Genomic DNA, 13403 nt, shown 5'->3' on the forward strand with positions numbered 1-13403 from the left:
CAACATCTTCATCTCCTTTACTCTTTTATCTTCCTAGAGTGAGTCTCTCTCTCTCTCTCTCCGGAACTTGAGTTGATAGAATTTATTTGCACCTGAAGCACGCAGCAGCTGACATGAATGTTCTCTACCAATGGAGTCTACCAGTTGCAAAATGCACCCTGGTTTGCTTCAGAGAGAAGTTGGGGTTCCTGCACAGAGGACACTGTATGTATGCTACTTGGGCATCAGGGAAGGCACCAGCTTAGACCATGGGGAACTGACCTGGCAAACATCTTGACCTGTAGCTCTTGAGTACACATTAAAAAACAGGTTCATGAACATTTGTCTTCCCAGAGCTAAAATAATCAGTTCGTCTTCCTCTGCCTAAAATTACCTTTGCTGGACTTAGGAAGCAGAGGGAGGCAGATCTCTGTAAGGTCTAGGCCAGCCTGATCTACATAACAAGCTCTAGGCCAACCAAGGCTACCACATTCTCTCTGCTGGGGTGCTAGGTGTTTTGGGCTCTGAAGTCTCAACACTTGGATTCCCAGCTTCCTCTTCTGAGCCAAGTGATCTTGGGCAAGTAACTTAACCTCTGGGTTTTGATTTTCCTATCTGTCAGAGAATTTTTTCTTACTCCTAGGGTAGTTGTAAAAAAAAAAAAAAATCCCTCCTTTATTAACTCTCCCTCCAGTCTTAAAAATGCTTAAATGAAAGCTTGAATATAAGATATGCTCAGCCCAGGCAGGAAGGGATGTAGGAATGATGTTATGAATGCGTGTACGTGTGGATGCAGGTATTTCCACTCCTATACTGTCATGGATCAGCCTGGTGTCCCCCAAATACAATCTCATACATGTTGGAAAACAGGAGCCCAGCTTCGTCCCTTTATCTCAAGAACTCCCAAACGCATGGGACCCCAACAACTACTTAAGCTGAGCCAGGCAGGATCTTGAAATTTCGTCTTTTTTTGTTTTGTTTTTTTAAGACAAGGCTTAGACTCAGGGTCTTATGATCACTAGGCAAGTGCCCTACCACTGAGCTAAGTTCCCACCCCCTTGAATCCAAATCTTAACTAGCACTGTGTTTCTGTCTGTGTCTTTTAGCCAGGTGATTTTTCCAAGTGCCTACATATATCTACAATGTTTCCAAAGCATGGATTTTTTTTTTTGTTTGTTTTAATTTGCATTTGGCTGAAGGAGTCAGAGGCAATTACTATATGCAAATTTCAGAAGGGCAAAGCAATCGGGCTGAGTTCTCCGTCTTTCCTCCTAGCCTTCTTTCTGTATTTACTTCTCCTTCTTTCTTTTTATTTGACAGGGTCATACCTGACTGGGCTGGCCTCAGATTTGATAGGCTGACTTCAAATTCAATATGTAGATGAGGATTACCATGGGCTAGCTCCTGCAATGTCAGATCCTGCAGAGGAGATATGGAGTCAGGGAGGAAGGAGGGAGTCAGGCACCGGGTTCTGGGAGTCTTGCAGCCTGCCTAACTGGCAGTCAGGGTGCTCTGTTTATACAGAACTCAGTAGGCAGGGATAGATTTATGTTGTTCCAAAACATGGGTCGTATCATTTTTTTTGTCCGCAGACATGGGTTTTAACTTACTATTGACCATAAGTTTAGTCGTCATTGATAAACACTGACAGAACAGAACTGTCTTTTACAATCATTTTCCCGCATGAACCCCACATTTAAGAATAACCCAATATTCACAGATCTTGTGGTTTCAAGGGAATTAGACAGAAGAAAGTCTCCAAGCCAGCCTGGGCACATTGTCATGTCCCAAGTAGTGCGTTATCAACTCTTAATGCTCACACTGTATAGTAGGAAGAGTTTTCATCTCATCTGCTGTCAACTCCTCTAGCCCGCCGACTCTTGTTTACCTTTTTAAGGTTGCTTTGTTCTGATTGTCTTGTTCCTGAGTGAGCACGAGGCAGATGTTCCAAGAGCATGTTGGGGTCAGAGCCTTGTAAGGAGGTCTCTGTTGTCTTTACTTTTGAATTACAACCTTCAGGCACAAGGAAAACCTTCAAGTAGGGCCAGATAAGGATATATCTCCCTAAGAGAGGGAGTGGCAGTATGCACAGGACTTTTCTGGGAAAGCTTAGGAACAGTTCTCCTGGGAGGAGGTGTAAATGATTCCTAAGAAAATGTCCATCAATCCAACATCTCAAGCTGAACAAATATTAAAAGCCCCTTGGCCTGCAACACGTGGAGAAGATGGAAAATGAAAGACCGCAGGATAACGATTACGTCACTCCGCTTAGCTTTGCTGGATCTTTGTCAAGCAGCTGTCCTGGCTTGATGCCCATCACTGTTCCCATTAGATAAAGTTGTGCCAGACGATGATGACCTTGAACTCCTAACCTTCTGGCCTCCAACGCCTAGAGACCTGTTGCAGGGCATGGTTTTGTCGGAACTCACCATCTAGTTCCATCAAGTGTCAGGACCTGAGTTAGGATCCCAGCACCCGCTTAAAAGCTGGGCACAGTAGCATGTGTCTGAAATGCCAGTGTTGGGCGTTGGGTGGGGAGACAGTCAGATCCAAGGGGCCTGTTGGCTAACCAGTAACAGAATCAAGTGAGAGACAGATTCAGAGAGATCTTATCTTAAAAACTAACGTGAAAGCCAGACATGGTGGTCCACTTCTGCAATCCCAGTACCGGGGAGGCAGTAGCAGGCAGTTGTCTGTAAATACAGACCAGCCAGGGCAAGCTGCATAATCTCAAACTAAGCAACAACTAGGGTAAAGGACAACTAAGGGAGGTAGCTGATGCTTCCCTCTGGCCTCCATGTACGTACACACACACACACACACACACACACACACACTGGGGGGAGGGGAGAGGAGGGAGGGAGAAGGAGAAGGTGAGGGAGAGAGGGAATAAAAAGAAAGAGAATAAAAAAAGAATGTCATACTTTCCTGGCTTTCAGAGTTGCTGATGAAAAACGTATTCTTCCATTGTATTTGCCTTTGTACCTAAGCTAACATTTTTCCATTACATCTTTTAGTACTGTCCTTTGTTTTGCATTTTCAGTATCCTGAAGACAGTATGTTATGGACAGGTTCTTCTCCGGTCATGTCTCCTGGAGAGTCAGAATGACTCTAGTGTTGGATTCTGATGTCCAATTCTTCTCAGGATTTGAGGAATTTCCTGCTATAACCTCGGTGACCAGATCCACTCAGCCTTTAGCTTTTATTTCAGCTTCTTCTACTCCCAACAGTTCTCAGGTTTGGCCTCTGGATCATATTTCAGAGTTCTTGCTGTGTTCTTTCTTTCTTTATTGAAGTTTGAATTTAGTATTCCCCCATCCCTGATATTCTGTCTTCTGCTTGACTGATTCAGTTGGTGACTTGCTCTGCCATGTTTTTGGTTGTTGTTGGCGGTGGTTTGTTTACTTTGCTGTGTTTTTAATTTCTTGTTTTGCAATGCTGTTTCATTTTTTTTTTTTTACAACAAATGTCTCCATTTCATCACTTGAGTTTTTCTGTTCTGTTTCTGACTTTTCATGCACATTGCTGATTTTTATCACCCATCTTCCTGACTTCCTCTGTGTTTCTGGCTTTCCTCTCCAGGTCTTGGGTTGATGTCTGACTTCATTCATCTGCTTGTTTGTATCCACTTTAAGGTTACTATTCATTTTTTAAAAGATTATGTGTATACACACACACACACACACACACACACACACATATATATATATAGTGATGGTTTGTATATCCTTGGACCAGGGAGTGGCACCATCTGGAGGTGTGGCCTTGTTGGAATAGGTGTGACCTGGTTGGAATGGGTGTGTCACTGTGGGTGTGAGCATAAGATCCTCACCCTAGTTGCCTGGAAGTCAGTCTTCCACTAGCAGCCTTTGGATGAAGACATAGAACTCTCAGCTCCTCCTGNGCCATGCCTGCCTGGATACTGCCATGCTCCCACCTTGATGATAATGGACTGAACCTCTGAACCTGTAAGCCAGCCCCAATTAAATGTTGGTTTTTTTTTTNATAAGACTTGCCTTGGTCATGGTGTCTGTTCACAGCAGTAAAACCCTAACTAATACAGAAGTTGGTGCTGGGAGTGGGGTATTGCTGTGATAGGCCTGACCATGCTTTTATTTGAAAGAATGTGGATTTTGGGACTTTGGATTTGGAAATCAGTGGAATGCTTTGAATGGGACTTAATGGGTCATCCTAGTAGGAATATGGAAGACTTNGTTNATGGGAGTAATTTGAACTGTGTTGACCTGGCCCAAGAGATTTCAAAGGAGAAGAATTTCAGAATGTGGCATAAAGACTGGTTTTGTGGTATTTTGGTGAAGAATGTGGCTACTTTTTGCCCTTGTCTGAAAAGTCTGCCTGAGGCTAAGGTGAAGAGACTTGGATTAATTGCATTAATTGCATTGACAAAGGAAGTTTCAAAAAAGCCCAGCAGAGACGGTTCTCTGGTTAAATTTCACAAGGAGAAGTTTGAACAAGCTTAGAAAGGCAAAATATAAAATATTGGTCCGAGTATTAAAGGCATACCAGTAAGTGAAATGGAGCAAAATCCTGTGTTCTAGAAAATAACAGATTAAGGGAGTGGGACCTTGGGGCAAGATCCTACCCAGCTGAATTTAGAACCAGGCATGGTGGTACACACCTTTAATCCCAGGAGACAAGCATGCTGATCTCTGCATTCAAGGTCAATCTACAGAGCAAGAACCAGGATAGCCAAGCTTAGGCAGTGAAGGATTTGGAAAACATAAAGCCAGTGATAATGTAATAGTACAAGGGGATCATGTTCTAGTTCCTGTAAGCAGCAGAACTCGGCCGCTTCAGCCATGTGGCTCTGGCTCTAGAGTTAAGAATGGAAGGAACTACTGGGACAATTGATGCTGGTTAGCTGGAGCTAAGAAATTAGCAGTGATTATGAAGAGACCAGCATCACTGAGGTAAAATCTTCTGGGAAGTGTTTTCTGGGAGCACAAAGAAGCTGTGTTCCAGAGATAGTCAAGGTTGTACCTTGTGCACTGCAGCTGAACTTGGTAATGTGTAAGAATCACCCAGGTGGTACTGGTTTTGAAGGCATGAAGGTGTCATGAAGAACAGCTGAGGCTTGGCACTGTGAGAGGTCATGGAAGGCCACTGGTGAAGGTATAGCCTCAGCTGTAGTTGGTGACCCAGGACTGAAGGGGACATGCAAAGGATTTGAGGCTTGGCACCATGAAGAGAGCCTATGAGAGGCTATTGGTGAAGCCTAGTTCGAGTGGAAGACCCCAGTGTATTGGAGATGTCAATACCCTAACATACATATATAACTACACTGTAGCTGTCTTCAGACACACCATAAGAGGGCATCAGATCTCATCATAACCATCTGTAGATGGTTATGAGTCACTCTGTGGAATTGAACTCAGGGCCTCTGGAAGAGCAGTCAGTGCTCTTAACCATTGGATCATCTCTCCAGCCCCACTATCCTTCCTTTCTCCTCCTCTTCCTCCTCCTCCTCCTCTTCTTTCTCTCCCCCTCCCCCTCCCCCTCTCCCTCTTTCTCCCTTCCTCCCCTCCTCCCCTTCCTCCCTCTGTTGGTTTGGTTATCCCCTCCAATCTTCTTTGCGTATTTTTCTTATAGAGTAGCCTGCTCTATTCTTGAGGGGTAAACCTCCAGCAGCAGAGTAGAGGAATCAACTGGCTTCAAAAGCAACAACGTCAAAGTGTACATGACATGGAAGCACAAATGGATGACATAAACGAGCCTGGCAGGGAGAGGGGAAAGAAACGAAGCAAGCACGTGAGAAGAGACAGAGCAGAAAGCTCTGAAGGGGAGGAAAAAACTCAAGACATCAAAAAAGAATGTAAAATTCCCAATAATGAGAGGAGTCCATAACCCCAATTACATGAATGTAAGAAGGGGGGAAAACCCACAAAGTTTTAAAAGCCTAGAGTAGGGCAAGACTGTAATAGTACTAAAAGCATAATAGGAAAGTGTGAAAACAGAAGGCCAAAAAACTCCCCCAACAATAAAACAACAACTGTTTGCCTACTAACGAGTAGAGAAATGTATAAAAATGAATAGAAAGAAAACATAAGAGCCTTTAAAATATGGTGGTGGTGGCAGCGGCAATGATGATGTTGATGATGATAACAGGTGCTTAAGAGACGGTTCACACCAGGTTGGTGGTGCACACTTTTAATCCCAGCTCTGAGGAGGTAGAGCCAGGTGGATCTTTGAGTTGGAAGCCACACAAGTCTACTTAGCAAGTTCAGGACAGCTAGGGCTACACAGAGAAATCCTTCCTCAAACACACACACACACACACATACAGAGAGAGAGAGAGAGAGAGAGAGAGAGAGAGAGAGAGAGAGAGAGAGAGAGAGAGAGAGAGAGAGAAAGAGACGGACAGACAGAGAGACAGACAGAGACAGAGAGAGGGGTGTTCAGTGATTAAAGCACTTGCTGCTTTTGCCAGGGGATCAATGTTTGGTTCCCAGAACCCACAAAGCAGCACACAGCCATCTGTAACTCCAGTTCCAGGAGTCTCTTGGGGCACCAGGCAGACACAATATTCACATACATACAAGCAGGCAAGCTTGTATGCACATGAAATAAAAATAAATCTTAAACTCAAGGGACAAAAAGAATAACAGATGAAACATCGGGATTCTTTCTGGATTCAAGGTGATGGTGGTGGGGCGGGGAAGAGGGTCAGTTGAATTTGGTATTCATGCTGTCGTTCGCCTATATTGGGTAAACATAATCAACAGAGGCCTCGACAGGCTTTGCCCTTAGTAGCTTCCCTTCTTTATGTACTAGTGACCTCTGCTGGTCACACATAGCTTTGCAGCGTATGGGCTGGGCTGGGTCTCCCTTTCTTCCTGTAGATATCCTCCTTTGTAGCGCACAAGTAGTAGCTAACATTTCACCTTGGGGCTTGGGAGAGGGAGAAGTAATTATAGCACCGAAATATGAATGGACACACTTTTCTTTGTAGTTTCAAAACCCACTAAGCATGACTTAACCCTCCCTTCTAGAGGGATGTGCCTAGATCCCGCTTCGGAGTTCTCTGGCAGGCTCTGGATGATCAGTCTGCAGTTTTCTCAGTGGATGAGGTCTTATCCCAGGCACTGAGGGTGGGACCTAGACATTGCGCTTGCAGAAATGGATTAACTTCCTATGACTTCTACTTCCCCAGTTTGTCAGTGCCCAGCACCCCTCACCCCCAGCTGTTTCCTGAGCTGTCTCACACTGGAGCTGTGGTGGCAGACTGTATTTAGGCTTTCCTACTTGAGACTGTTCTCTGGTCTCAAGTCCTTAGGATAGCTCAGTTCGAAGCAACGGGCTGTCTTTCAAGCTGACCCCTGGCCACAATCTTTGGAGCAAGAACTTTCCACTGTTGACTATTCTGCCAGTCAGAGCCCTCTGCAACTGTGTTTGAGGAGGATTTAAAGCTATGGCCTCTCTGGTGAACTGCACAAGGCTGACAAGCTTACCCTTTAAATGAGATTTCTGTTCCCTTCCTGCATTCTGGGAGCCTGCTGGCTGGGGCTGTGTTCTGTTCACTTTCTTCTCTTTGGTATATCTCTCTCATATTTCTCTGAAGTTTCCAACAGCAGCAGCTTCTTTTTCCTCCTCCTTCCATCTTTTTCTTCTCCTTCTCTGCTTCCTCTCCTCCTCCTCTTTTCTTTCTTCTCCTTCTTCCTTGCTGTGGGTTTCTGAAGCTCTTTTAAATAGTCTCCTTTCCTCCCCTCTTATCCTGATGTCTTTTATGTTTATTTCTTAATTGTATTGATGACTCTTATTTAGCTAGTTAAAAGTTTACTAATAGTGTTCACCATTTCAAAAATCAACTCTTGGTTAATACATTTTTATTTTTTTTTGAGAATTTCATACACATGTACACTTTTAAAAAATCCTATTCATCTCTACTACTCCCCCATCTCCTCCCAGACCCACCTCCCAACTTCATGTTTTCCTGTTAAAGTCATGGAGTCCATCCAGACTGTGCACGCCCCCATCCTCGCTGGCAAGTTCGTCTATGTGGGTGCTGCCAGTAGTAAACCCAGCTTCTTCAGGATTCCAGAACAGACTGAAGACAGGAGCACTTCAGAACTCCTCCAGGACTCCAATGCCAGATTGGGACGGCTGAGATGTCCTGCCTGTAGGCTGAACACCTATGAAATTCTTAGCCTTTGCATGGTGACACAGCCATTGTTGAACTACCTGGAGCACACCCTGTGAGCCAGTCTAATAAATTCCATATACATGAATATATATTTACTTATTCATTTTCTCAGTTCTGTTCTGTTCATTCATTTCTCAGTTCTGACTAAAATGCTGGCTTTACCAATTTGTTCTCTATTTTCTAATTCTTATGGTTATTCTTCTCATGAGATCTATCCTTTCTGAGTGCTAATACCTCCTCTGTGCCTAGGTTTCCAGCAAGTGCCTCTCCTGTATGCTGTTTTAGTGTCAAGGGCTGCTTTAATTTGTCTTTCTCTTGGAATTTCCTTATTTTCTAAAGACTCCAAGATAACTTTGCTGAATATAATAAGTTTGTCAGCTATTTATTCTTAGAGCTTAAAATCAATTATTCTACATGTCCTTGACTTTTAGGGTTTCCACTCATGTAATTCTGGTGAATTTGCCTTCCTTTTTAGCTTCTTGCTTCTCTTTGCAGCATTCTATTATCAGAGCTACAACAGAATTTTAACTGCGTGACAAGGAGAGTCTATTTCTTTAGTCTATTTTTAAAAGATTTTATTTATTTTTAAATTTTACATATGAGGCTCTATCTGCATATATGCCTGCATGCCAGAAGATCCCATTACAGATGGTTGTGAGCCACCATGTGGTTGCTGGGAACTCAGGACCTCTCGAAGAGCAGACAGTCTCTTAAACACTGAGACATCTCTCCAGCCCCCTAGTCTATATATACTTTTCAATGTAAGAGTGCTCTATCTGCATGTATATCTACATGTCAGAAGAAGGCATCAGATCCCTTTATAGATGTTTGTAAGCCGCCATGTGGTTGCTGGGAATTGAACTCAGGATCTCTGGAAGAGTAGCCAGTGTTAACTGTTGAGCCATCTCATTGGTCCTCTTAGTATTCATCTTTTCCTGGATTTGAGGGATTTTCTGCTACTATTTCACCGAACACGTTTTTCTTCTATACCAAAGACTCAGGCTTGATCTCTCTCAGTCATGGTCTTGAAAGTTGCAGTTATGATAATTTTCCTTTATTGCTAGCACAATGACACCTTACCCGTGTCCTTCTCCTACTTGATCCATTGATGGTTTTTGTTTTAGAGACAGGGTTTCTCTGTGTATACCTCTGGCTGTCCTAGAACTAACTTTGTAGAACAGGCCAGCCTTAGACTTAGAGATCATTTGCCTCTGCCTCAGAAGTGCTGGGATTAAAGGCGTGCACTACCCCAGTCAGGAGATCCACTGACTTTCAAACTTGATTTTCTGAGCCTTCCATTTCCACGATTAATCCCCCCCCCTCCCCAATCTTTCTGACATATTTCTCATTCACACCTCTCTAGGCCACAGCCACTGACTCCTTGTCTCCTTTGTTGTAGTCGTAGATCAGCTCCTAAATCAGGCTGAATTCTTGAGTTGACATTTCACTCATTCAATATTTAGATTCAGATCTTGAACTTTTGGAGGGATGATTTTTGCCTTTTTTTTCCCCCCTTTACAAATGTAATGTTTCCTTGTAATTTGTTCAAATGGGTTGGATATCATTTTTGGTTTCATATGGAATCTTTTTAACTAAAGCTTCCACCCCCCTTGCTTCATACAACTATGCAATGTACTGATTGTCTTCACCCCCCTCTCCCCACTGCTGTCTGGTGCATCCTCCCTTTCCTTTTGAACCTCTTCCTCCCACCTAGGTCCCCTAGAGGAAGTGACATCCCTTCCAGCACAAGTTTTAAAGGCACAAGTTCCCCAGGGGTAGGTAGGTACTTCTGGGTACCTCCTCTTTTCACAATCCTAGCCCCCCTCCTTTTTTTAAATAAAAGGACCCTTCATTGTCCCAGCCTCATTAAGCCTTTTATATGTACATCCCATCCTTGGCATTTTCATACCCCATATCTCCCTTTGAGGTTTCATTATTATTCAGAATGGACCACTGTTAACATGTGAACTGAAAAAGTAAGCCAGACATTTAAACACAATGATACCCACACTAAAGAGAGAAAATAGCTCAAGTAATTATTGGACAGACTGGGAACTTGAAAAGAACAGCAGATAGGAAAAGAGGGAAAGGATATAGGAAGAAAGATGAAAGCAAAGGAGAACAAGACAAATACACAAATCAGCAAGTCAGTCCCTTCTTTGTTGAGATGGACAGATGTTTCTATTTATCCTTGGTTTGTTTACATGTCGGAGGAATAAACAATTGTTTCCTCCCCTAGATTCAAACTAGCCAGAAAAGAAGGGGTTGTTAGGAATAGTCCTGCCTCTTTCCAGCCCCCTGCTACCTTGATGGCTGCTGGACAGAATTCTTGCCAGTGTTTCAACTCCTCTTAAGCTGCTCCCATCAGCTGAGCCCTGACAACCCAAGTTGGGTGTCCCTTTATAGAGCTGCACTCAGCCAACATGATGTGTCTGTAAGAAATACCAGGGAAGTTGCTGTGCTAAAGGGTCTCTGAGGGTATATGCAGAAAGCAGTCCAAAGCAGACTGTTCTAGGAGTGACCTGTCACAGCCCACCCCTGGCATTCACTCTGGTGTTCCTGGTTCATTTCAGAGGTTGGGCTGCAGTTCCCAGGTAGACGATGCTGCTTCTGCAGTGATTTTCAGGAAGGCCATTCCCTTAGACAGATGGATTTAGAATAAGGTGGGGACTTTGGAGTCTACTGATATAAAAAGGCCGAGGCTTCTGTTCTTGCTCAGAAAGGAAAACTGACATATGGATATCTAAACATGATGGCATGTATTTTTTTTTTATTTTTTATTTTTCAAGACAGGGTTGAGAGCTAGGAGACAGCTGTCATGAAAAGGGATGGTGATGGGAGAGGAGCAAAGGACCATCTTTTGAGCAACCCTGAGAAATCTGGGGTCAATCCTCACAACAAAGACCTGTTATTACTTCTGATGGACGGCATTGTTCTACATAGTATGTATGTATTTATGTATGTATATATGTATGTATGTATGAATGAATGAACGAATGACATAATGTACTTGACAAAATGTTAAGCCAGGTACCATGGTAGCTGTGGAGTCACAGTGGACTGCTTGAACCAAGAGCTCCAAGTGTGTTACATGACTCAGGTTATGGGGTCTAGATTAACGGTGCAGGCCCACGCTCCAACACTGTGAGACTGCAACATCTAAGATGGCACCAGTGAGCTAGGGAGAGGAACTCATCTTTAGTTCTATTTCAGCAGAGGCCCAGGATTGGGTGTAGCTGAGTCTCCTTTATCTTTTCCCCTTTGCTTTAAGCCCTGAAAGTGACTCTTCATTTTCAATTTTTCCAGTTGCCCACTATTTATGCTCCTTGCCTGTGCCTTACTGTGCTTGACTCTCTCACAGACCTGGCTGATTCACATTCATGGAGATGTGGGAGAGTGCTACCTCTCCACATCTGAAACTTTGCAGTACAATTCATCTTGAGGGCCTCAAGTCAAAGGCACCACACCAAAGCAAAAAGTTCTTGACCCAAAAGAACCTGGATACTTGTTATTTTGAACCACTACGTTTTTTACCAACTGATTACATAATGCAAAATGACACCACAAGGGGGAAAAACCCAACCAACCAGTGACTGAACTATCAGAACCCACACCTAAACACGCTCCATTCTGGCTCCTAACTCTCAAGCATGTAATACAGGCTCACTCAACCTTTTAGATCTCATCTCTAGCCCAGGACTGACATGAAAAGAACTTTTAAAACTGTACCTACCCTTGTCCTATCCTACCACTCTTTCACTACTACCTGAGCGAAAAGCCCCAGACCAGGAACAGCTTGAATTACAGGAACAGCTTGAATTGAAAGACAGTTAAGGACCATCAGTTGCACTTACACCAGTGGCTCTCAACCTTCCTGATGATACGACCTTTAATACAGTTGTGATGACCTCCAACCATAAAAGTACTTTGTCGCTACTTTATAGCTGTAATTTTGCTACGGTTATGAACTATAATGTAAATACATAATTTCCAGTAGTAGTGGACTCCTGTGGTGACCCACAGGTCAATTTACAAATTTCCTTACTTCCACTGGACAGGCTTTTGTTACCATTTTCCATTGCAGCAAAGCAGAAGTATCAGTGGTGTTATATTTTAGCACAGTGTAGTAGTATGCACATGCATGCAGAGACACACACTGTAAGCTATACAGGCTTTTCATCTTCTATGACCTAAAACTTAGGAACTTAAGGTTAGAATATACAAAACAGTTGGGCAACAGTGACTAAGAAGGCCAATGTGACATAACCCTTTCATCACCTTCTCCTGATTATTCTCTAGAATACGCCACAACATTCAGAAAAAACCACAGACCCAGAAAGCTTAGCCAATGTCCTTGAATGTTTAGAAATCACAATATATTGACCCAGTGATACACATTGTTGATTCAGTGATTAGCCCTGCTAAAATTCTCTAGAAGCCTTTATGTTCCACATACAGGAATAAACAATTAAAATCTCCCTGAGCTTTGCCAACTCAGTAATTAACGTTAATGACTGTGATCATGCTAATGAAAATACTGAGAAATACACTTTCAGGTCCACTTCTGGTCCATTTATATCCAAGAATGGTAAGACGTTTTTTCTATTTGGCAGTTTAAACCAAGAGTAATCTTAGATTTTTTTCTTATCTGACTCTCCAGTTCTAGTCTGCCCCCGACCCCAATTTCTGTATGTAGGTCTGGCTGTCCTGGAGTTCACTTGTGGACCATTGAATGGCCTGCCCCTGCCTCCTGAGTGCTGGGATTACAGCTGTGCACTACCACATGCGTCTCCCTAGGTTTTCTCCAAGACAAGGTCTCACACAGTACAGAATGGGCCTCAAACTTGCTACCTAGACGAGAATGGCCTTTAACTCCCGATCATCCTGCTTCCATCTTGCAATCAAAGTTTAGTCATCCCAAAAACAGGAGCTGTAAATATTACCCTCAACACCACCTCTGACTGAGTAATAAGCTTTAGGATTCTTGAACTCAGGGCAGTCCCTAACTCTCTGGATAATGGCTAGGACCTTTGGTACACTAACAAGCCTTGCTTCAGATTTTGGAATAGATTAGAAGTTCCAAGACTCATTATTTAGAGAATACTTTATTAGTTTTTGTAATCAAACCCACGTAGATAAGACCTTACATATTTAATACAGTGCGTTACCCCTGTACAAATGGAAAAAAAAATTAAGTTCAACATTTCTAGACCAATATGGCTGTTAATTTCTGTACAATGCCAACTCAACACAGTAAACTGGG

The sequence above is a fragment of the Mus caroli genome, chromosome 1 (assembly GCF_900094665.2).
Source record: "Mus caroli chromosome 1, CAROLI_EIJ_v1.1, whole genome shotgun sequence".
Taxonomy (NCBI): Eukaryota; Metazoa; Chordata; class Mammalia; order Rodentia; family Muridae; genus Mus; species Mus caroli.